Genomic DNA, 25621 nt, shown 5'->3' on the forward strand with positions numbered 1-25621 from the left:
TACCTTGTCACCAATTCTAAAATTAGGAACCAACACATTTTTCTTCTCATCATAGTAAATGTTCCTTTTTCTCTGCAAATGCAATTCTTTGTTTCTCCATTGTCCAATACTGTTATCTTTTAAACCTTTACCTTGAAACATCCAACCCGGACACAAATTGGTGTTGGAAGATCTTCACCTAAACAACTCAAAAGGGGTTCTCCCAGTTGTGAAATGAGGTGTGAAACGATAAGCAGAAATTCTATTCTGCAATTCCATCCTCCAATCTAAAGAATTCGCTCTAGCTAACTGAATTCCCTGTTTTAAAGTTTTGTTTAACCTTTCCAATGAACCATTTGATTCCGGATGATACAATGATATCTTTTTGTGAACAATACCACAAGTTGACAAATAATTTTCAAACTCAACCGAACAAAATTGCGGCCCATTGTCCGAAAGTAATGACTTTGGAAAACTTTCTCTTTTAAATAATGAATCGAGAAATGATATTACACAACGAGAGGTAACCTTTCTCACAGCACTAACTTCAACCCACCGAGAATAAAGATCCATCAATACCAAAAGATAAGGAGTATTTTGCTCACCATGTAATGGAGCAACAATATCTATTGCAACCTCATCCCAAGGACACAACGGTAATTTTCTGCAAACCATTGGTGAACACCTCGGTTTGAGTACTTTGTCACTTATTTGGCACGCCACACAGTCACGAACAGCTCTCTCCACCATCAAATCTAGTCCAGGCCACCAAAAATCCTGCCTAATTCGCTCCTTGGTTTTGGAAATGCCCATATGACCAACATGAGCCATTTTGATAATATTGTTTCTCAAACTAACTGGTGGAATTAATCTAGTTCCTCTAGCTAAAATCCCATTCAACACTGCCAGTTCATGAGAAATTATCGACCAAGGTTTTGCTAATCTCCCATAAGTATTCTTAGAAACATTATTCATGACTTCAACCAATTCACTATCCTTAGCCAATTCCTCCTTCCACTCATCCTCTTTTATCACACCCAAAGTGACTTCACAAACTATGACTTCACTCTCCTCATCTCCTTCACCAACATCCTCATCATTTTCCAAATCCTCCACAGAATTCACTAAACGCGACAAACAATCAGCAGAAACATTAGTACTACCAGGAATATATTCAAACTTAAAATCAAATTCCTGAAGGGCAATTACCCATCTCCTAATTCTAGCAGAAACAGCGTAAAGACCTTTCTTTTCTAAAATCTCTCTTAAAGGTTTGTGGTCTGACCTCACTACAAATGGACAACCCAAAACAAATTTTCTAAACTTATTAATAGCCCAGAAAATGGCAAGCGCTTCTTTCTCTATTACAGAGTAATTTAGTTCAGCACCTTTCAAACATCTAGATGCACAAGCAATGAGATTTTCACCACCATCCCTAACCTGAAACAACAAAGCACCAAGCCCTTTACAATTCGCATCTGTTACTATGAAAGTTGGTTCACCAGGTCTAAATGTTTGCAGATTTGGTGCAAGTTTAAGTTCTTTCTTAATTTGTACGAATTCTTTATTGCACTCATCAGTCCACACAAACTCACATTTCCTACACATCATGCTTCTTAATTTATCTGTTTTGTCTGCAAAGTTCTTAATGAATTTATTGTAAAATTCAGCCATGCCCAAAAAAGACGAGAGTTCCTCCTTTGACAAGGTTCCTTTAGTTGTTTAATAGTTTTTACCAAATCTTCTTTGGGCCTTACACCAAAACCAGAAATATGATGACCCAAGTAATCCAGACTTACAGTTGTCCCATCTAAGAGATAGTACTGCCTTTAACATTTTCCTAAGTACACACTTCAATCTACAATCATGTTCTTCCTTTGTACTCCCACAAATTAGCACATCATCCTGATAACATTTCACTCCTTTTACATCCTTAAACAAGTCGTTCATAATACGCTGAAACACTGAGGCTGCAGAAATTAAGCCAAACGGCATTCTTTTAAATTTGTATGAACCGAAAGGAGTTATGAAAGCTGTCAACTCCTGTGATTCAACTGACAATTGAACCTGATGATATGCCGAGGTCATATCTAACGTCATAAAGTAACATGCACCATCTAATGTTGCAACTAACTCTTCAATGTTTGGAAGAGGAAATTTATCTACAATTACCTCCTTATTCAAAGCTCGAAGGTCCACACAGAGACGAATCTCATTATTGGGTTTTCTCGCAACGACAATGGGGGCCAACCATTCAGTCGCTTCTACTGCTTCAATCACCCCAAATTTTTGTATTCTATCAATTTCATTCTTCACAGCATCTTGCATGCAAATTGGCACACGCCTAACTTTTGCTGCAACAGGGATCGCACCAGTTTTCAACTTGATTTTGTGCTTGTAACCTCTCAAACATCCTAGTTTTTCACTGAACAAATCTTTAAAGTTTCTCACCACTTCTTCACTATCAACTTCCACAGCTTGCACTTGAATTGATGGATTTGCATTCGGATTGAGCACCACACCCACATTTGCTTGATGTGACCCGCTTATTAAGCTATCACCTTTTTCCGCAACATAACTTTTCCCTACAACATATCTCTCATTGTATTCAATAATCTCTATGAAGTAACCTAACATTTTTATTGGGTCTTTTCCATAACCTGCTGGTTTCACATCAGATTTCTTTAACACAAATTTTTCTTTAAAATGTTTTAAATAATCTTCTTTCGAAATAAAAGTTAAGTGTGAACAGGAATCAAACTTCATTTTAATCTTAACCCCACCTACACTAACCCAGTCAGATGGATGTTCTATGATGTCATCATTAATTTCAAATGTAACTTCTTTAGTTTCAACTCTAGTCTCTCTTCCAAATCTTAGTCAACAATTCTTGCCTAAACTACCTTTCTTCCCACACACATTGCAGACAACCTTCAAAATTGGACAATTTTTATCATTAGCCATATGTCCCAATCTTCCACATCTGTAGCAATTGCCCTGAAAAGTACTCCCACTTTTCTTTTCTAACACCATTTTCCCTGCTTGGCTGTCACTAACGCCAGCTTTGTTATCTAAAGAATCTTTCTTCTTTTTCTCCTCTAGATTTTTCACTTCTTGAACTTGTACTTGTACTTCTTCTATCTTTTCGTTACTGCTCATATTCTTTCCAGCTTTGCTCAACTCTCCCACACACTTGACCATGTGTTCTACCCGCTTAGCAATAATCATCACTTCATCCAAAGTTGGTTCATCTTTCATCCAAAGTTCTTCTCTTATTTTGTCATTGGTACATCTCAACACAAATTGATCTTGAATCCTCTCTTCTGTTAACTCACCAAACTTTACAAACTGTTCAACCGTTTCTTCCTTTCCCTGCTCTCTCAGTCAAAAATAATATCTCTCCATTATAGTGCTTACTTTTGGTAGAAAATGTAAGTCTAACTGTTTTATACAAATTTCGTACTCATATAGGGCCCGATGTAGGTAGGGCTTTACCGATCGGTATCGGCCGAAAATACCGATTTTTGGCCCTTACCAATCGGTAAACAGCCATCGAGATGTAGGGAACCAAAAACAGAACGAATCGGATAGAAAACCGATTCGGAATGTGTACCGAATGTGAAAGAATCCGATACGTACATACCGAAAATCGGATATGTAACGAATCGGAAAAACACCGATTCGGTTACAAAGACCGAATCGGTCCCACTACCGAATCGTTAGTGACACCGAATCGGAAAATCACCGATTCGGTCCCACTACCGAATCGTTAGTGACACCGAATCGGAAAATCACTGATTCGGTCCCACTACCGATTCGTTAGTGACACCGAATCGGAAAATCACCGATTCGGTCCATGTACCGAATCGGAAAAAATACCGATTCGGACATGATCCGAATCGGAAAACATGCCGATTCGTATGAATCTCCGATCGGGAAATTCCCCGATTCCGACAGTTGGGGAGATGTAGGGAGGCACAGAAACACCGAAATCGGCTCAAAATCGGTAGAATTCACTCGGTATTTACCATGGATTGCAATCAGGTGGTAACCAACTCCAACCCATATAAACAGTCCCAAAATGCATTGCAACTTGCAGGATGGCAGCTTTCTATGTCATTGCGAGGCGGCTACGGCTACAGCAGGAAGGACTGAGGGAATGGCTAAGAAATGAACAGGTCTACAGACAGAGGATAACCCTGTTCATGCTCACTGAGGCTGAGATCCTACAGAGATACAGGCTGGACTCTGACACCATACTTGAGCTCATCAGGGACCTTAAGCCATACTTGGACCACCACACCCCAAGGGCACACGCCATCCCTGCGCACGTCCAGGTGCTATGCAGCCTACACCTGGTAGCGTCTGGCAGCTATCAAAGTGGAGTAGCAGCAGCAGGAGGGGTGAGCCAGAGCAGCCTGTCAAGGTTCTTCCACATATTCCTTGACGCCATGATAGACAGGATGGACCAATACATCTCATTCCCTGCAACCCACGCAGAACTGCTACAAACCAAAGCGGACTTCTACCAGATGGCACACTTTCCCCAAGTCATCGGTTGCATAGATGGCACGCATATTCCGATTTGCCCACCAGCGGACACCGAATACATATACCGCAATCGGAAATCGACACACACCATCAACGTGCAGGTGATCTGCAATGCCAAGTGCACCATCACAGACCTGGTAGCAAAATTTCCAGGGAGTACCCATGACTCCTATATATTCCAACAGAGCGGCATATATGCACGGCTGATGGCTGGCGATTTTGGAGAAGGATACCTCCTAGGTGAGCCACATCATCAGACCCCCATAACACATAGTAGGTAGGTGTAATACATGTATGCATGTGTCTAATGTGACCCCTTTCTCTTCCAGGCGACAGTGCATATGCCCTCCGCTCATTCATACTCACCCCCTACCTCAACCCCTCCACACCCAGCCAAAGGAGGTATAACCGTGCCCACATACGCACCAGGAATGTTGTTGAACGGACCTTTGGCATCTGGAAAAGTAGATTCAGATGCCTGCACAAGAGTGGAGGTGCAAGGCAGTACACCCCCATCACCTGCTGCAAGATCATAGCTGTATGTGCAATGTTACACAACCTTGCGGTCAAGAAGGGCACTGAGGTGGAGTTGTCTGACTACGAGGACTATGACGACGACGAAGCTGTGCCACTGACACAGCCAGCTGGGGTGTGTACGCCATGTGATGGCAGATACAGACGTGAGGAGATCACTGAGAACTATTTCTGACTGAGTACAGATGCAAAGACACCTAAATGTTGCTTGGAAAATAAAATTTTTAATAGTGATGCACCACAGTTACATCACTGAAGTGCATCAAAAAATGGAGTCTGTCAAAACAAATAAAGTCCAGGGTTCTGGTATGATCATCCCCCCTTGCCAGCCTATTTTTTGGCCCGCTTTCCAGACCCACTGGGGTGTCCCTCGGCCCCCTCCGAATGGCCTGCAGCATCAGCGGATCGCCTGGTGCTCCTCCTTGGCTCTGATGCAGCGCTGGCCGGGCTGCTGCGGCTGCTGCTGTCACCAGCATCACCCAGGTCCAGGGCAGGATTGGAGGCGGCGTTTGATATTAACATGGCCTCCATGGCCGTGGTGATCCTGGCCATCCCCCTGGTCAGCTCAGCAGTATGCTGACTCTGCACCGACTCCTGATTAGAGCTACGATGGCACAGCTGTGCGGTCGCCGCTGCAAGGCGGGCCATGGCCCGGTTGAGCACCCGGGCATCCCTCCTGCGCGCAACCTCATGCTCCTCCTGCCTGGCAGAGGAGTGGGTGATGGCAGTGGTCAGCCTGCCCAACCCTGCTGCCACCTCCTTGTTGCTGTCCACAACAGCCTGGAACCCCTTCACCAACTCCCCCATCTGCAGGTTGTGCTGCAGGAGCTGGCGTTGGCAGGCCATGGTGGATCTGGCCTGTTGGCGCTGGATTTTGACCATCTGGCCCTCCAGGCCCAGGAACACACTGCCCTCCCGTGCTGGTGCAGCAGTGGTGGTGGTGGTGGTGGTGGTGGTGGCACGGCGTCTGGCACTGCTGCCTCCGGCCTGCTGAGTGGGCTGGGGTGCCACTGGTGGTGGTGTGGTGCTGGCCGGTCCCGGAGCCCCTGCTCCCAGGACAGGTAGGACGGGTGGCAAGGCCACGGTTGTGGCAGGAGCTGTTGTCGGCGGAATGGTCTGCCTTGTTGGGGAGTTGTATGGTGAAAATTGCAAGGGGGGTGAGCTGGGCAGTACTGGGGAGTGCACTGCCTGGAAATCAATCACCAGGACTCCCTCCATTCCAAGCCCTGGGGTGTCTCCTTCCTCATCCTCTTCCTCCTCCTCCTGGCCAGGCTGGCTGGTGCTCGGCCCTGCCACTGCAGTATGTGATGTTGAAGCTCCCTCTGCTGCCACAGTGGTGCCGCCTGATGGTGCCCCTAGGTACAAAGAAGCATTTGTAAACTGAGTGCCGATGTATTACAGTCAGTACAATTATGGCATTCAACATGTCCTTGCATCTCCTTACACCGTGTCACACTGTTTCCTGTCTTGTGATTCTGCACTGACATATTTGGCTAACTTCTGCTGACTACATGTACCATGATGCTTGTCTCTTGTATGTTGGTGACAGTACAGTGCTGGTGTTTGCCTATGCATTGTGTCTAATGGGGAGGTGTCTGGTAGGGTGTGTCATGATGCGCATGCTTCTTACCTGTAGCTGTGGCCATCGCAGTGCTGTCCAGGGTCCCGATCCCTACGATGCTCTCCCTCTCGATGGTGCTGGAGACAATTTCCTCCAGCTCGGTGAGGGGTGGCGCCGGGTTCTTGCCTCCTCCGGTGAGTCCAGCCTGCCTTTGGAGGTCGGCCAGCTTCCTCTTGGTGAGGCTGCGGAGGTCATAAAACCTTTTCTTAAGTTCCTCAATGGACCTGGGGGTGACTCCAGCAGCATTGACCTTCTGGGCGATGTCTGCCCACAATCTCCTCTTGGTGCTGTCTGGCACGTTGAGGGACAGCTTGCCAAAGAGCTGGCGGTGCACCCTCACCACCTCCTCAACCAGCACCTGTAGTTCTGTGGTGGTGAATTTGGGCTTCCTCTTTTGGGAGGACTTCTGGCTTCCTGCCTGATCTGCCATATTCTCTTGCTCCTGCTCAGTCTGCAACCTCCTACTCCCACTGCTGCTAACTGTGTGTTGGGCTCAGGCAGGCTTTCCAGAAACTTCTAGAAACTTCTTAATTGGCTGCACCTGCCAGGGTTGCCACTCCCTGTTTGGGTGGGGGAGGGGGAGCCACCTCATTGGCTGAATCGCCTATTGCCGAGTCTGATTTTACCGATTCGGTAAAATCCGATTCGGTAAAATCCGATTCGGTATTATCCGATTCGGTAAAAGCCGAATCGGGTCATGCAATGCATTCCTATGGGCGTTTTCGCCATGGGTCTATGATTGCCGAATCGGTTTTTACCGAATCGGCTTTTACCGATTCGGTATTCGCCGAATCGGAAATATCCGATTCGGTGGTAGCCGATTCGGTATTTTCCGAATCGTTGTTGGCCGATTCGGTAATTTCCGATTCGGACCGAGCTGAATCGGAACGTACCGAATCTCATTACCGATGCCGACCGAATCGGTTTTCATTCGGTATTTTTTTCCTACATCTCGTTTTCCGATTTCAGAATACCGATTCGGCCCGCCTCGGTATTTTGAAATCGGAAAATCCCGTTTACCTACATCGGGCCCATAGTCCCCTTTGTTCAGCCTGACTTAATGTACATTTTCTAGCACTTCCTGCCCTTCCCCTCCTATGCAATGCATCAAGAGAGCATGCTTCCTTTCCGCACTTAGATTCGTGCCACAAACCCTTGCATAATTTTCAAACAGGTGGCAATGTAACATTCTGCATATTCACAAACCTTTTCTACTTATCTTCACTATGGTATGATGTTATAATAGTATTTTTCTTATCTCAAATAATATTGTTCACCAAACTTTTACTACATCACACAGAGTGTCCCCAATATCAACGCACAGAATCACAGTGACATTACTTTTCATTTAGCGTGTAGTGTTTAACTTATTACACACAACAAAGTCAACTTTTAAGTATTTGTCACCCTAAGCACAAATTCTTTTTCTTTGTCCACAAATTTCCACTCTTTTAATTTTAAAATATTTCACTAATGATACCCTCTTCTTTCCATGACCATGTAGTATAGTGTTTTTTTCTTCTTTAAACAGCTTCTTTTTTTTTACTCCAAACAGCAGTGACTTAAGGATGTTCTCGATGCTTTCCAGTAATTAGTCTTTCTTCTTTCCTTCACTTTACCAGCCTTAATATGCGTGCTGCGTGTTATTAATTGCCCTCATGTGACGTTATGTTTAAGTCCGACCTTCCTTTACGAAAATATACAATTTTCCGTTGCTCAGTTTTTCATACTCAAGATGTCCGCCACGTTGCGTCACACACACATTTGGTTCCTTTCCTTCGGCAATTGGGCACACTTTCCAGCATACAGATATTTTTCTATGGGGAGTTCAGCTTGTTTTCCCAAACTCACGGCAGTGGAACGCAGACCGGCTTTATGCGTTCCACCTTGAGACACAACAGCCGATAGATCTGCACAAACGCCTCACCTCCTCGAAGCGCCTCTTCCTCAGTGATCCTGCTCTCAGACTTCAATCGAAAATCTCCGCTTCCTGCTTATCGGCTCGCCAGCTACACTCCAAGCTGATTTTCTCCGTGAGGTATTTTTAAATCATCCTTATACTCCGAAATGTCCTTGTTGTTGAGGTTGTAGACCACTTCAATCTTCGGTTCACCACACCATTGATCGTCACCAGTGTAATAAGGAGGTTACACGTAATAATTAGGTTGAAGTAAGAGGTCTTTATTAAACAACCTTATCCAGCATCTAACAGGAATAATTGCCTCGCTCAGAACATTCACGAGATTCCCCAAAGGAACATTCACCTGACTTGGTTCTATGCCGGAACATTCCTCCAAGAACCAAGTCACATCATCACAAAGGCATTGCTGAAACTTTGCTGCCTTCATTACAGCTGCGGATCATGCCATGTATAAAAACCATTAGCCACACCAGGGAGTCCTTCCTGCCTAGTTCCTTAGATCCTATGTCTACTCTATCCCTTACCTTGAGATGTCGGCAGACTCCCACTGAGCATCTCGTGCCATGTGGCAACGATGGAGATGAGCTACCTGAACGATCGACTTCAAGGTAGAGTATTTATGTGATAAACACTTGCTTTTTAATTCGACACTCCAACAAGACCACAGTTTACCTTGTTTCAAGATGTGTGTGTCTCCGCATCAGACCTTTTACAATGGAGCCCGCATCACAACGTATTAAACTATTCTGGGTTATTTCAACTCCCGGTCAAAGTATGCTCACTTTTTCTTAAATAACTATTAATTCTAGGTGTGCTAGAAAAATAGCTTTGGATTTACTTTTTTATTTCATGCTACACAGGTGTGATGTTCTTTTAGATATTTCTTAAAAATTCATGATCAAAACGACTTTAAAAAATGATATACAATCCATCAATAACTCAACGCATTTTGTGGGCTCATAATCTATTCATCAGGAGAATGCAACTGTATTTACAGGCTCAATGCTATTTGCATTATTTTTCAAGATATCAAAACTCTTTTAGCCCATTGTGATTTTTGTCTTTGGTTCTGATTCATAGAAAGCAGGAGATTATGGTGACCCTGCAGTTGTTCAACCTTTCCTAAGTTTGCTGAAAGCCACCTTGTGTTCTTCCTCAGTGCCCCAGGCTACTCTGTTGAAGCATGGTCTCTTACCCATATGCATTCTCTTGTCTTGCTGTTACAGGTTCTTGTTGAATGTATTGATTAAATATCACAGCTGCTTTGCTATTAGAGGCATGGTTGGTGGGTCTCTTTTTCTCATAGAATCAGGGCCCATCCTATGATCCTGGTGGTGCAGGGCCCATGGGACATAATAATTCAGGGTCAGTTTTATTTTTGTTGTAGTCCTCTTGATGCAGTCCTGGGTTCCAGCAGGGCAGTCCTCCTTCATTTTTCATCCGGCAGAGATATGAGTTGTTGGGGCAGCTCTTCCATATTTTTCCAGGCTTCAGGGGGGACAGGCATGGGGACACTCCTGACTAATGAGTTGCAGGGTGTCACCCTCAGGCATGACAGCTTCCTCCAAAGTGTGGCATATTCTTGTCCCAGAAAGCACTGTTCTTTAAAGTACAAAATGGAACAAATCTCTCTGGAGCTAAATGTCTGGCTAACCCAAACTACTGGTGAGGCTAACATTCCCTAACTCTCCCCTCCAGTTCCTCTGCTAATTCAATTACTGGGGCTCCCATCTTGCTGAGGGTGCAGGAAGTAGGGTGGTGGTAGGCGGCCTGTGTCCTATCCTAAGTGTGTCTCCTCCTTTGAAGACCAGTATGGCTGCTGAGCCCCCTTCCTGCCTTTTGCTCTGCCACTGCAATTTTCCTCCCAACAGATGTCTCTTTGTTTCCTTTCGTACCACTTCACACCTCATCGGAGCAACTTGGCTCATCCTGTCAAAAGCTGGCCAACCAGGAGAGGCCACTCTATAGACAGGTTTAGGTATATCAGAAAAGCAAGTTCCATAACTACTTTTCTGTCATAATTATAATAAAGCTAAACTTGGCAATTTGATCGATTTATTCTAATTAACATTAAGACACTTTGAAGAATGTTTTAGCTCACTCCTCTCAATATTTACACTGTGGGCCTGATTATATTTCAGTGGACAAATTACTTTGTCACAACAGTGACGGATATCCCATCCGCCGAAATATAAATCCCATTGAATAGTATGGGATTTATATTTCAGCTGACTGGTTATCCATCACTATTGTCATAGAGTACTTGTTTGCTAAAATCTAAATCAGGCCCCAACTTAAAGTTTAATAGATGTTGCCCATGTTACCCTAAGGAGCTAGTTTACTACAATAGGGAACACAAAATTGGCAGTTTTTCCCTCTCCAAGGCAAATAAAACATCTTTTATAATGTCCGTACTTATAGTCACAAGGCACACTACCCCTGGGGCACGTAAGGGAGACCTTATGGGTGACTTATATGTAAAACAAGGCAGTTTAAGACTTTGGAAGTAACTTTAATTCCAAAGTCAAATTTGCATATAATCTTAATTTAAAAGCTGCCTGCGAAGCAGGGCTGCCATTAAAATGACAACAGACAACACAGCAGTGCACACTTAAATACATTGAATCTTTGGGCCTCTAAACCTACATGAGACTAAAATATACTAGGGGCTTACAGGGAAAGGTTGTCATACCAATTTTAATAACACAAATGACCATATAACGTTTAAACAGATTGCTGGCCCAGGGTACAATCAGAGTCAGTAACCTCCAGCATCAGTCGAAAAATGATGGTGATCAGGGCAAACAGGATGACTTTCTCACAGTTATTTGTTAGTTTGTCCTGTCCAAACTTTCTCCCTCCTGGTCCTGTAAAAATCTTCAGCTCTTGGTTCAAAGGGGCTAGTTACAGTACAGCTACTGCTTGCACTGGTTAAGTCCCAAAACTGTGTTAATTCGATGTCTTATTTCCTTCATGTTGTGTAACGTCTTAATAATACTTGTTTTTGCACCCTTACGGGGAGACCTAACCTTGATAAGTTTGGACTAGAGATGTAGTGCCCAAGAAATTCAGTGCAAATATTCCAAATACAATTCTGCAGGAGTGTTGGTATCTCACTTTATCCTCACCAACTCCCCCCCCCCCTTTTCGCCTCAATCTGGGTCTTCATTACCATATTTTATTGTAATTCAATGGTGTTATTTGACCTCTAGGAGGAGACAGAGGTATTAGCGTTCACATTCCCATGGTTGCAGTACCGTGTATGAGACACATCCTCCCATGCTAAAGGAGCAGAATCCCTTACAGGGTGACTTACTTTGTAATGGTCCCCGTAGTTTAATTGCAGACATTGTGCTTATCCTAAACTTACCTTGGGGTGCTTCTTTAAGGAGGTAGTGTGTGAATGAGTTATGGCTTATGTACAGCGCACTGAATAGCATGGCTAAGTCTTAAATAGGTGTTGCAAAGGCTTCTGCCCATACTGGAGGGATGTACCTTGTTCTTTTTTCCCCAAGCATTTTGTTATGAATACAGGTTTTACATAAGGTTTACATATTAGTATCTAGATAGTGCAGTAACTATGCTTCATTTTCATTCAAATTGTACATCTTTTAAATCAGTTAATTTTCAGTTTCACTGGGTTGGGTTCTTCCTATTAACTCATCAGTTCTGTTGCAACTTTATATACCTTTCTTTTATTACTCTCAATTATGATGGATAATTGAAGCTGGATTTTCCACAGCAGCTATAACAAATTAGTTCTGTAGTGATTTAATCCTGACATATTGTTAATTTGTTTTTGTTAGCACCTTCCCTGCGTCGGCTATTCCGCCGCAGCGCTAACGGTCAGGGGGGCGCGGGGCTCACCTGCGCGGGTGACAGAACCGTTCCGTCACGGCTCGCGGGTGAGCTGTGCATGTGACGGAACGGTTCCGCCACAGCCCCGCCCGCTTAATGAAACGCGTCACGCAGGCGCGAAATCAGCGCCGCGCAGGCATGGCGAGTGGGCTGTGACAGAACAGTTCCATCATGAGCACAGCCCACCCGAGGGGCGTGACGGAGCGGTTCCATCAATAGCGTCGAAAGAGTTAATGTGAGGCAATTGTTGTGGTCAAGTTCTGTTTCTGGTCTTTCATAGGCCTTCTCATCTGGTCATCTTCAGAATCATTTTTGAGTCATGTGTGGTTGTCATTTGGTCCAGACACATTTTGTATGAATCTTTATAAAAGGGATAAAGTACCCCTGGCTATACAGTATAAGAATATTTCAAGTCACCAAGGTGTTACATAACCATGTAGATGAATGAGGTCGAAGAGGGAGTTCATTTATTAGGTTAGAGAAGACTGAGGTGACTTGCAATAAATTAATATGCACGCCAGGGGGTTACTTTAGCCCATATAATATTGTGTCACACCATCACCTTTCTCGGAAACCTTTCAAAACCTTGGTGTGTAGCTCTTTCACATGAAAGAGTGAGCATGTTTGCAAAGATGAAGTTTAAAAATAAAATGTCTAGTGCAAAATGTAAACATCAAATACCTGTTAGTTATTTGTTGCTAACAGATTTTAGAACAAGTTAAATAGAAGTCAGTTAAAAAAAAAAAAAAAAACTGCACTGGCTCGAAATGTGTAGAAACACACAGAAAGATTTTTCCTATCTAAGGAGTACAAAAAATAAACATATTCTCTCTACTTGTTATTGTAAGCTGCTTTAATTGGACTCATAACCTGCCTTCCACTTAGGCTGCTGGCTCTAGCAGCAGGTAGTGTGACTTCACAACTGGTCTGTAATAAGTTATACTAGTCGAGTTCTGACGTCTTTTCTTAATAATGGGCTACTGAGTTCGTCACAAATTACTGATTATAAAGAGATTAGAGGCTGGTGTTTATACAGGAATTACACATTCTTTCAATCTTTATTTCGACAAAAAGTTGTCATAAAAGAGCACAACAATAAAACAGTAAAATAGTACAGTAAAATGTTTGGAAACAGACAGTAGTAAAACCATTTCATAACAATGTATATTTCCAATAAAACAGATGAGCCGCCTGACCTATTAATTCTAATGTCAGCCCCGGTAAAATTCTATTATATACCTTCTATATCCTAGTTTATAAGTTAGCCACAAGTGCCCTTCTGATGTTCCACATTGCTGCTAAAAACTTTGTAACAGCAAAGACCACAACCGGAGAGAGGTCTGTCTTTAGGATTCTAAACACCTGAAGGTAGTGGCTTGCCCCCAAGTTTTTACATATTGGGATGATCCACCTCCGTCTCGGGTTTATGTAAGCAGGACAAAAGAAAACAATATGGACCTCATTTTCGAAAGCTGCAGTACACCCTGGGCAATTCTTCGGCGATAGTGCGCATCAATCAGACGTAAAAGATCTGATGGGTAGCGAACCATGCCGCCATTGGAGAAAAAGCTTCCTCGAGGCAGCAGGGCTGATATCGTCCAGGACTTGCTAAAAAAAATAGGAGTCTATTGTAAATAAGATAGTCCTTTGTAGCCAGATGTAATGTAGATTAATATTGTAGATTTATTGTTAGATAATTACATCAGTAAATCACAGGAAGATGGTAAGTCCATATGATGCCCCACCAGGAGCAGCCTCTGTCCTGCTCAGCCTGCACACACCAACTGTCACTCCACAGCTCACCAAGCACCCAACATTCCATGACATCACCATTCATCCAACATTCTAGACATCATCAGGCACACCAACACTCAAACTGGCTGAGCAGTAGAGAAGAGATACATAGGCAAGGGGAAATGCAGCAGTAGATTATAACACATCCCCCTCCCTAAGGAAACCAAACACAATAAGGATAATAAAAGATGCATGAAAATACACTGAGCAAGTGAATCAGGTACATATAACATAAATGAAAATGCATGACAATTCAAAATGCCAATGAAATCACACACCTTGAATCACAATAAAAGAGTTCCCGGAAAGCAATAAATTTAGACAGTATTAGAATAGACAAACCAACATTACATAAGTAAAACCAGAAAAACCTTAAAAAGACTCATAACCAGGTAAAACCCAAATTGCTTCTAGTCAAACATTTCATAAGTAAGAAGCAGAGAAAACTCGCAAGAAAATGTCATCTGCAACACAATCTTATCCAGGATAGCACTTAAAGAAAGTAACAGGAAAAAACATTCACCCACAAATCAAACAGTGAGCGTGCACGCAGAGAAACTTCATGTGAAAGTGTTTACTCTACGCAGTCCAAACCACAATAACCAATGAGGAAAAACCATTCACCCACAAACCAAACAGTGAGTGTGCACGCAGAGAAAATTCAAGTGAAGATGTTTTCTCATGCGCAGTCCAAAACACAATAACCAATCACTCATATAATCCAACCAGTGAGTGTAAACCCACCCAATACAACAATGAGGAAAATCAACAAGCTAATGTCATCCAGATAACACACTAAATGTGAATCCATAACCACAAACAAATGGCTGGCAAACCAAAAAACACAGGAAAAACCAGTGATGAGCACTACACCCCAAACTCAGGGCAGCCCATAACGGAAAACCACACCAAACCAAGTACACACCAAACCAAGTATGCAAACAAAGACAATAAACACAACACACACTCTCCTCCTCTCTCTCCATATAAATTCAAAAACAAACAGAAGAACCTGCGACAACTGCAACATGCCCCATTACAATATTGTAAACACCCAGTTGTAAATAGGAACAAAGCAACAGTAACATAACAAATTAAAACAATAAACGTGGTCACCGTAGTCTACGATCGGTGAGCGATTTCTCACCCGAAAATCCATAGCTTCTCACCCAAAGTCCAAATGGTACAGGGCAGATCCAGTGTTTCCAATGCACCACCAGTACCACAGTCCCAGTCATGACGACCACGTTCCAATTAACATCCTGCGTTAGTGTGACTACCGATGACCATCCTTAAGCGAGATTGTCCTCACCCGAAATCTCCCAGCATAAAGTCTCCAGCAGTGGCACCTATCAGCCCACAAAGTAAAAGCTCAGAAAGTCCAGTGACAAGGGTCGGCACCAACAAGGACAGGACAAACCCACCATCAATTAGCAAGGTCAATCGCTGCATCCCTTGACAAGAACGAATGACGAGAAATCGGATGGCCATCATGGATGAAAATGGTATGTCAATAGAGACAAAATCCATAGAGCAGTAATCCTATGCGTTTTTTAAAAAAAAAACATTGTGAGCCTCAGCAAAATAAAAAGATCCTTCCCAAGGTGCTAAGATGGCCGCCACTGCGTCGTTTAATGTCGTTTTCTAAAGGAGGTGGGTCACGTTTTCACCTTTAGCGTGACGCTGGTAAACATCTCTGTCATCCGACGTCACAAGAATCACCCTCACCAACACGCCGATGAATTTCAACAACGTCATCAATAGGACGCCAGTAGGGGAACAGAGAAGAGCTCTGCTGGCAAACCGTCACCGACACCACAAACGGTGAGTTAACGAAGTGAAATGTCCTCTCGCCAAGAAATTACAGTCCAGCTTCTGCCAAAACACGCTGCACAGAACTCACTGAAATGTCCTCCCTTTCCAGTGCGCAAAATCGCAAAGAGACCCGGGGATAACGTGTGGCACTATGGCCTGCGCACACTCTCTCTGTCCCACAGTGAAGCTAAACAGTGCGCAGACACCGATATCTCCACCAGCAGATAATTGCTGTGCCTCCAGTAGTCCAAAGCCGATGTCCGAGGCACGCTCCCTTAGGCTAAGGTCACAAACAAACGAGCACTACATCAATCAGCTGCCAATCCAAATTAACTGCGCAGTCATCACGAAGGTGTGAACGCCTTGGGCAGTAGGATGTCCAAATAACCACAGTAACAGCACCAATATCCAAATTCCAGCAAATTACACACGGGCAGACCCTTATTTCACAGGTCACTGGAAAGCCAAACAAACGTCAAACTTCTGCAGGCTGTCCTATTGACAAAGGACACTGGTGGGGCTTACCAGAGCGTAGTTTTTTGTAATCTTCTTCCTTGAAGGTATAGTTCATCAGTTCCTGTTAATAATCAAATCCTTAGTTCCAGGGTAATCCAGGGTAATCCTTCACCAACACGCAGTTTCTTTTACCTCGTCGCCAGTATTGTAAATAAGATAGTCCTTTGTAGCCAGATGTAATGTAGATTAATATTGTAGATTTATTGTTAGATAATTACATCAGTAAATCACAGGAAGATGGTAAGTCCATATGATGCCCCACCAGGAGCAGCCTCAGTCCTGCTCAGCCTGCACACACCAACTGACACTCCACAGCTCACCAAGCACCCAACATTCCATGACATCATCATTCATCCAACATTCTAGACATCATCAGGCACACCAACACTCAAACTGGCTGAGCAGTAGAGAAGAGATACATAGGCAAGGGGAAATGCAGCAGTAGATTATAACAGAGTCCTTGATCGATAAGAACCTAGCTGAAAGTGTACCCAGTTGGGAGTTTGATGATAAATGAGACATGCGGTTTTCCCGGAACAGCTGGGCCAGTTGTTTTCGTGAAATACCAGCGCAAGTAGGCTCCGGGTCTGACCACATTGAAGCAAGTCCAAGCTTCTCGAGTTTCTTCCTGACATATTTTAACCAGGGAAGCCTGCCCGCATTAGGCAAGCCCAGTACTTCCATTAGCTCTTGCCTATATTCAAACAACTCTGGAGTGACCCAGAGTCTCCTCCAAAAAATTAGAGGTCTAAGGGCCAGCTCCTCCTCGATCGGTCTAATGCCAAGGGCCAGTCTTAGCGGCACTAGTGGGGTACTTGTGGGCAGAGCTGTCAATTGCCTCAGGAATCTATTCTCCGCAACAGTAATTGCTGAGCTAGTCTTGTGACCCCACAACTCAGCCCCGTAGGACACTGCCCCGCGCGCCCGCAGTTTGTAAATTTCTAATGGGGGACTAATCGGTTTGTACGATGATCTACTCAAGAGTTTCAGTATGCCCCCAGCTATCTGGGTCATTTTAAGGTGCTGTTTCAATTGATGTTGGACCCAGGTGAATGATTCATTGAGGGTAAGCCTGAGGTAGTCAAAGGTGTGGACCCTTTCTAATCTAACACCTTCTATTATGGGGGCTGGGCGTGTTATTGTGGGGGGGATTAAAGATCATGTATTTGGTTTTTAAGGTGTTAATTTCCAAACCCCGCTCTTTACAAAAGGAGACAAACCCATCCAAGACACGGTGGAGCCCATGGGAGTTTTAGATAGGAGCAGCGTATCATCCGTGTCGAACGATTAGGGGTCCAGAAAACAGCGCTGGACCTACTTGTATCATTTCTGGCTAACAGAACTCAGGCGGTATCCCTTGGACCATACCAATCTCCTAAGGTGTCCCTGCCGTGTGGGGTCCCCCAAGGCTCGTCCCTAAGTCCGACGCTCTTCAACATATACGTGTCGGACCTTGCTAGTGTCATCAAAGCATTTGGGATGAGCCTGACCTCCTACGCCGACGACACCCAACTGGTACTGGCCATTAAAGGGGATGGGGATGAAGTGGCCAAGTTATTCACCAGGGGAATGGTGGCCATAGGTGACTGGATGGCCACGAATTGTCTCAAACTTAATTCAGATAAAACTGAAGTGGTCATCTTCGGTCACCTTTCTCCGGCCTGGTCACCAGAATGGTGGCCAACATCGTTTGGAACTCCTCCCAGCCCAGCTCTTAAAGTCAGAAATCTGGGTATCACCTTTGATGCAGGTCTAAATTTCATGGCACACGCTAACAAGACTGCGGCGACTGCTCATATGAAACTCAGAATGATCAGGAAATTACTACCATACCTACCGGACACTGCTGGGAGAACTCTGGTCAGCTCACTAGTCCTGTCCGCACTGGACTATTGTAATGCTCTATTCCTAAATGCACAATCCCGGGTGACTAACAAGATGCAGTCCATTCAAAATGCTGCCGCCCGGATGCTGGCGGGACTTCCCAAGTTTGCATCGGTCTCAAACACCATCAGGGAACTTCACTGGCTTCCGATACGTAGCCGTATCAAATTTAAATCATTGTGTATTCTTTACAAGGCACTCAATAACCAAGGCCCCCACTTCCTTAAACATAATCTTCATCACTATACCCCAACCCGTTCCCTTCGTTCCTCTCACCACAATCACCTAGTAGTGCCTCGTACTAGAACAGTCACTTGGGGTGACAGGCGCTTTCTGGTTGCCGCCCCCAAACTCTGGAACACCCTTCCTCTACACATTAGGACCAGCCCTTCCCTGTTCATATTTCGCAAACAACTCAAGACTTGGTTATTTGACCAATAGCTCCACTTTTTGTTAGGTCTTCTAAAATACTGATCCATCCCTTAAGCCAGCGCCGAGACGCCTACGGGTATTCGCCGCGCTCAATAAATGTCAATAAATAAATAAATAAATAAATAAATAAAATCTGCAAACATGATCACTGCAATCCGGGACCCTGCAAGCTTTGGGGCATCACTATCTTGTACAGCGTCCAGATGTGCGATTACCCCATTGACATAGAGGCAGAACAGGGTGGGTGCCAAGACACACCCCTGCCTTACCCCCCTGCCAACGGGGGATCGAGCTGTCAGTGAACCATTGCTACCACACCTGACCTGTGCATTGTTCTGGGCATGGAGTCATATTAACATATACAGGAGTGGGGGAGGAATACCAAGCTCCCGAAGTATAGCCCATAACTTCTGGTGTGGGACCAGATCGAATGCCACGCGTAGGTCTACAAAGATAGTGTATAATGACCCACCCCCGATCTTAACTGTTTTCCAAAATAGCATGTATAGCCGGAAGATCTGGTCCGTATTGGAAACATTTTTCCTGAACCCTGCCTGGAAAGGGCTTAAAATGGAATACTCCTCGATCCAGTCTAATAGACGGTTTAGGATAAGGTGTGCAAAAAGTTTTTGGGGCACGTCAATGAGGCTGATTGGCCTGTAATTCGCAGGGAGCAGGGGTGAGCCCTTCTTGAAGGTAGGGACAATCTCTGCCCCCTGCCAAGTACTAGGTACCTCCATACCTCTCCATATAGCATTAAAAATAGCCATCAAATAGGGGGCCCATACCACTGGATCATGCTTTAGAAGGTCACCTGGTAGTTTATCCAGGCCCGGAGCTTTGCTTAAAGGGAGGTTGAGGATAGCTGTCTCCACCTCCCCCACAGTGAACTCATACTCTGTTGTTTCTCTCTGGATGTTAGGAGCTAGGCTCATCAGATTCGGTACGTCCTCGGAGTCGTCCGCCCAGTAAAGAGTACGAAAATCTTCTTCCCACACCTTGGCGGCTACGTTAGGGACCACAGCCTCAACTTGCTCTACAGACCCAGTATTTACAACTCGCCAAAATTTTGGGCGTCTCTTTCGGCCAAACTTGAAGTTAAATTGGCCCAGTGATCCGCCTCCCATTCTGCTTTAGCGTGGTGAATTTACTTCCTATACACAGCCCTTTTTTCTTTGATCAGAGCACTATTATGGCTAAGTTTCAGTGTGTTGATGAGCTCTGATTTTGCCCTTCTCCATGCTGGGTTGAACCAGGTAAGTTTTTTGCCTGTTTTCTTCCCATTTCCCACAGGGTTCAGTAATCTCGTCTACGCTTTTAGTCAGTTTCTGATGGACTACACCAAGTTTTGCAAATACTGAATCAGAAACAAGGTCCGGGGTCAGGGCAATCACAACTTCCAATGCTGTAGCTACTTCTACATATAAACCAGCCACTAACTCAGGGCGGGTTACTGCCCTATCCCATCTGATTCTTCGTCTGTTACTGGACAAGAGCGCCCGGTTGTCAGATTCACTCCCTCCCTTAGGGCTGTCTTTAGAGCGACCAGGGCAGAGGAAATCTAAGATCAAGGGATTATGGTCACTTTCGGTCCTGGCTACCACCTTAAAGTCATTGACTTTGTGCCATGCACAGGCTTTGACGAATATATAATCCAGTCGAGCCTCTTGGCCCAGTTTGTTGTAGGTGTGTTTTGCTGGTATGTTTGAGCCTGCGTGTCCATTGCATGCCCTTATTGAGTGGTTTAGTGTCATGGCTAACATTTGTACTGCCAGCGGTGCCCATGACTTAGGCGTGGGACCCACCACCGGGGGGATTTTCCAATGGTTGTCCTCTTCAAGAATAGCACCATCCATCAGATCGCTCAATGGCTCAAAGTGGGAATTGAAATCACCACCTATCACTAGAGTGGCCCCCTGGGGGATCCTAGTTAGGAACAAGGAAAGTTCCTCAATGGTTTTTGACTCCGCTGTAGGGCTGACAGGTCTGGAGTAAACATTCACCAAAACAAGTCTGGAGGCGTCGGGCCAGGCCAGTAATATACTTTGTACATCCTCCGATGTTGTCTCCAGGATCCTGGCACTGCACCCCAGATGAGTTTTCACCCAGATTGTCAGCCCCCCGAGGGCCTTCCTTTGCCCCCCCACTTTGCGGGTATAGAGAAGGATGCAAAAACGCTCCTGAGTTGCTCCCCTCTTGCCCAGGTTTCTTGGAAAAAACAAACATCGCATGAGTCAATGAAGGTACCCCAATCTGGGCAAGCCAGTTTGTTATGTAGCCCTGCAATATTACATGACAGGATTTTAAGAGATGTTTTACCAGCAATAGCCTGGGTGATTGACAAAGTGTGGTCCCTCTCCCCATTTAGCAAGAGCACTGAGTTGGAAATGCCGTCCCCCCTTTCAGGGGATAAAGACATAAGCCCGCTCAGTTCCACCTGCGGATCCCCCAGAACAGTATTCAACCCATTCCTTTCTACCAGGGTGGGCTGTAAGTTTTTGTGACTTACTAAGCCATCCCGGCCTCTCAGTCTTTTTCCCCAGTCAAGTCAGTCAACTTGGTCCAGAGAACTGAACCTGTTGGCGTGGAAATAGTTGGGGTACATGGGAGAAGTATAGTAGTTGCACCTATACCCTCCCATGAAGCACCTAGCGCCCACCCTGGTCCACCCTTCTTCGCATCAACTTGGAACTGGATAGCTTGGAGGTGGGTAAAAGAAGGACAATGGGCGGGTTTGGGTTGAGGTACCAACAGTGTCTTCCACCCAGTTGCAGATGTGTGTGACTATACCAGGGTGCCTAAAATTAACCAGGAAACAATCCCCCTTTATATGTTTGGTTGATGGGCCCACCCATGGAACTCTTCTAACCATAACAATTTCGGTTGGATGATGTGATGGGGCCGGTCTGTGAATGTTCAACCAACTAACCACCTTGTTTTTTAGAGATGAAATAGATTCTGGGGTAGAGCCACTGAGCTCAGGAATGCCAGTTAGTACGACTACTAAGGGGGCCGCTTCTGGGGGCAAGTTAACTGCCTTACTCCACCTTACACGGCCCCCATCTGCTTTGGGGCGCACGGGCTCCATGCGACCCAGGGCAGTGGTTCTAGGGGGTTTAACGCTAGGCGCGCCTGATGGTGCCTGTGCTATCACAGGATAATTTGCTGGGGGCGGGTTTGTGGTGGGCGCAGGCACGACAGCTGGGGAAGCCCCCCCACCAACATCCTGGCCCTGTTGTACAGTAGGAGCTAATTTAAGATGGTTCATCATCTCCCCTGTGGCCAGTTCAATAGTTAAAAGTCTACGCTCAATAGAATTTAATCTGTCCACTAGAGGGTTGAGCAAAGATTGCAGGGTAGAGCACAACGAAGGGATCAGGTTATCTGTCCCTGCCTGCGCCTTATCCCCAAATATAAATGCAGTGGGCAGGGATATCACAGGGTCCTTGTGGCATACATTGGTGTCAACAGTAATTATGGGGGTTGCCTCCGTGCTTTCTGCTTATGCCAACAGCTGGTTTACTTCGGGACCCTTGTCAAGTTTTGCCTTTTTACGGCCCCTCGCCTGTGCGCCGCGTTTCCTCTTGGGCACAGCCCCTTCCCTCGCACCCTGCGACTGTCTACGTATGGGAGACAGCCCGCCCTCTGATATCCCCGTGTTGTAATAGCCACAGAAGGTGATATTATTGTCACTTCAGGAGTAGTCAGTAGAGGAGCCCTAGGAGCTCCAGGACTATTTCCAAGATCATGTAGGACATCCCTAATAGTCTGATCAATGCTATCCAATAGGGCTGTGGAAGCCCCCCCCCCTTTCTGGTGTTTTAGCACTAGCAATTAGGCCTAGAGAAGATCTCCTGAGGCTGTCCATGCCTTGTGAGAGACGGCTCTCGACCACGGCAATTTCTTTGGAGAGAACAGAGTCCGCTCTGATCAGAAAACTGTCCAGTGTACCTGCAATCATAGAACTTGAAGCAGTGGCCTTACTCCTTGTCTCTCGACCCGCCATGATTTCTGTTCACGTCAACCTTGGTGCTGTGGTGGATATGAAATCCTCTAGAAATCCAGCGCCAAGAGGGTAAGCCCGGTCGATTCCTGCACAGTCTGTAACGGGCTAGAACGGGCCCGCCCTTAGCCCTGCTTCGCCCGGCGCGCGCCGCGCGCGTTCCGTGGAGCGTGGTGGGGCTGTGAATAAGTACCACAAGTAGGCGGGGAAAGAACGTGAAGAGGCACCAGCTGCAGGTGATTAGGGAATGCTGGTCCTCGCAGTCCCGACCTCCCACTCTGTAGGCCAGCAATGTTTGAAAGTTCCTCTGTTGCGCCAACGGTCCAGGTGAAAGAATAAGAGCTGCGGGCAATCCAAAGTGCAGAGACTGCAGCGAGCGGCTCCCGCGAAGCGTGGGCCGCTCGCTGCAGTTAAGAGCAGGCAGGTCTAGGTAGGCGGGGAGAGAATGGGAAGAGGCACCAGCTGCAGGTGATTAGGGAATGTTGGTTCTCGCAGTCCCGACCTCCCGCTCTGTAGGCCAGCAATGTTCGAAAGTTCCTCTGTTGCGCCAACGGTCCGGGTGAAAGAGTAAGAGCTGCGGGCAATCCAAAGTGCAGAGACTGCTGCGAGCGGCTCCCGCGAAGCGGGGGCCGCGAGCAGTTAAGAGCAGGCAGGTCCAGGTAGGCGGGGAGAGAACGGGAAGAGGCACCAGCTGCAGGTGATTAGGAAATGCTGGTCCTCACAGTCCCGACCTCCCGCTCTGTAGGCCAGCAATGTTCCAAAGTTCCTCTGTTGCGCCAACAGTCTGGGTGAAAGAATAAGAGCTGCGGGCAATCCAAAGTGCGGAGACTGCTGCGAGCGGGAATTACAGGAATTACAGAATCCCATGTATTATACATGGAACTATCTCTTGATATTAATAATTACTACGACATACCCAGGGAAGCAGCAGGTTTCTATATTCATACATTACTTATATGATTTGAATAAAGACTACAGTAAAAGTTTGTTTTGGCAATCATTTGATGTCTTAAACAGTCTTTTTTCAAACCTTGTTGCAGAGGATTGTAACACCATTCTGAATTTTATAAGTGTCGTTCTTCAGATTTTACATTAATGCAGCTTCAAAAGACATCATTTCTATTTGACCCAATATTGCGTAATATACTTATCTATCTAGACATATGATATATTATTTATGCACAGTGTTGTATGACTGCCATAGGACCATAAACCTGAAAAGGAATTGCATTCAAATACAGGACGTGGTATTTCAATGTTCGTCAATAAATATGGCATAGTGATTGATTTGCTTGAATATTTGTCTATTTTTTTCCTGCAAAGTGAAATCGTTGTAAGAAATGACTACTTGATGAGAATATTGATTCACTTTTAAAATAATGTGTCAGAGTATGTACTAAACGTCTAGGAAGATTTAATTGTTCCTTGACAATATTGAAGGGCTGGTGTTGTTGTTACACACGTTCCCATCATTTACTTCACAAAAATATGTTATACATTTTTTCACTGGTGCTTAGCTACTGTTATTGAATGCCCATACTCTACAGGGAAATTCTACATTTAACGTGTTTCTGCATGGAATGTTCAGAAGAAGGCCAATTGGGACATTATGTTAGAGCGCCCATTTACATATCCAATATTCTTTAGAAAATACAAAGATGTCTCATTGCCAGGAGTGCATTACATAGCACTTTAGTATTACCGGGTTGACATCGTAACAAATGAATCATCACACTGTCAATTAATATTTGTGTCCAATATTGCCCTCACTTGAGAGTCACTGCCTTGGGAACAGCTCTTCAAATCAGGCTCATGCTCCTTCGCCTGAGTACAAGAAACCGAGAGATTTAGAACATGATCTCAGAGGTCGTGTAACTTTTTGCTGTCTTTGATGCGGATACATTGAAACTGCACCCAGAAGTTGGTAGAGAGCTTAGTTGTCTTTTTTTCGTGCTTTGCAGAGGGAGCTGTTGTCCTCTTCCCTTCTGTAATATATGGCCTTGAACTATACACTGGAGAGAGACGAATAAGTGCCCTGAGAAATTTGGAAATATTTGCCTAAAAGTTAGTGCACTAATGAAAAAACGAGCATTGGCAAAGCCAATAGGTCTGGACGTTTCTGCCATTTTGGCAATTCTTATTTTGTTTTGTCATGATTTTTGCAAAACATTATTGTTGTTCATGAAGCTGCTAGGTATGCGTCAATCAAAAAAAGAAATAGGCTAAAGGCAGAAATGATTTCTAGTCCCAGAAAAGCACATATTACCATAGGACTCATTGGCTCTGAAGTGAACTACTTTGTGAGTGGATGTGATCATTGTGGAAGGGAAGCATGCTGTAACTCATAGTGAAGTCAGACAATGGCTAAAGTGGACTGACACACTGCCCCTAGATGCATGCTTATATGGGCTGGAGAAAAAATTTGAATGACACAATCACAGACAAATGGATAAAGTTTTGCTGGAAACCCATTTAAGTAATTATGTAATACACATAATTTTTGTAAAATCATAAGGTCTTGGCCAACACAGACCTAAAATAGCCAATCCTTCAACGATTGACTACCAGAAAGAAAGAAAGAAGGAAGGAATGAATAAAGAAACAAAAAAATTGAAAGAAGAGAAAAAGAAGGAAGGAATAAGAAAGAAAGAAAGAAAGGAAGAAAGAAAGAAAAAAGAATGAAAGGAGTTTAAGAAAGAAGGAAAGAAAGGAG

The sequence above is a fragment of the Lissotriton vulgaris genome, chromosome 3_1 (genome assembly GCF_964263255.1).
Source record: "Lissotriton vulgaris chromosome 3_1, aLisVul1.2, whole genome shotgun sequence".
NCBI lineage: Eukaryota > Metazoa > Chordata > Amphibia > Caudata > Salamandridae > Lissotriton > Lissotriton vulgaris.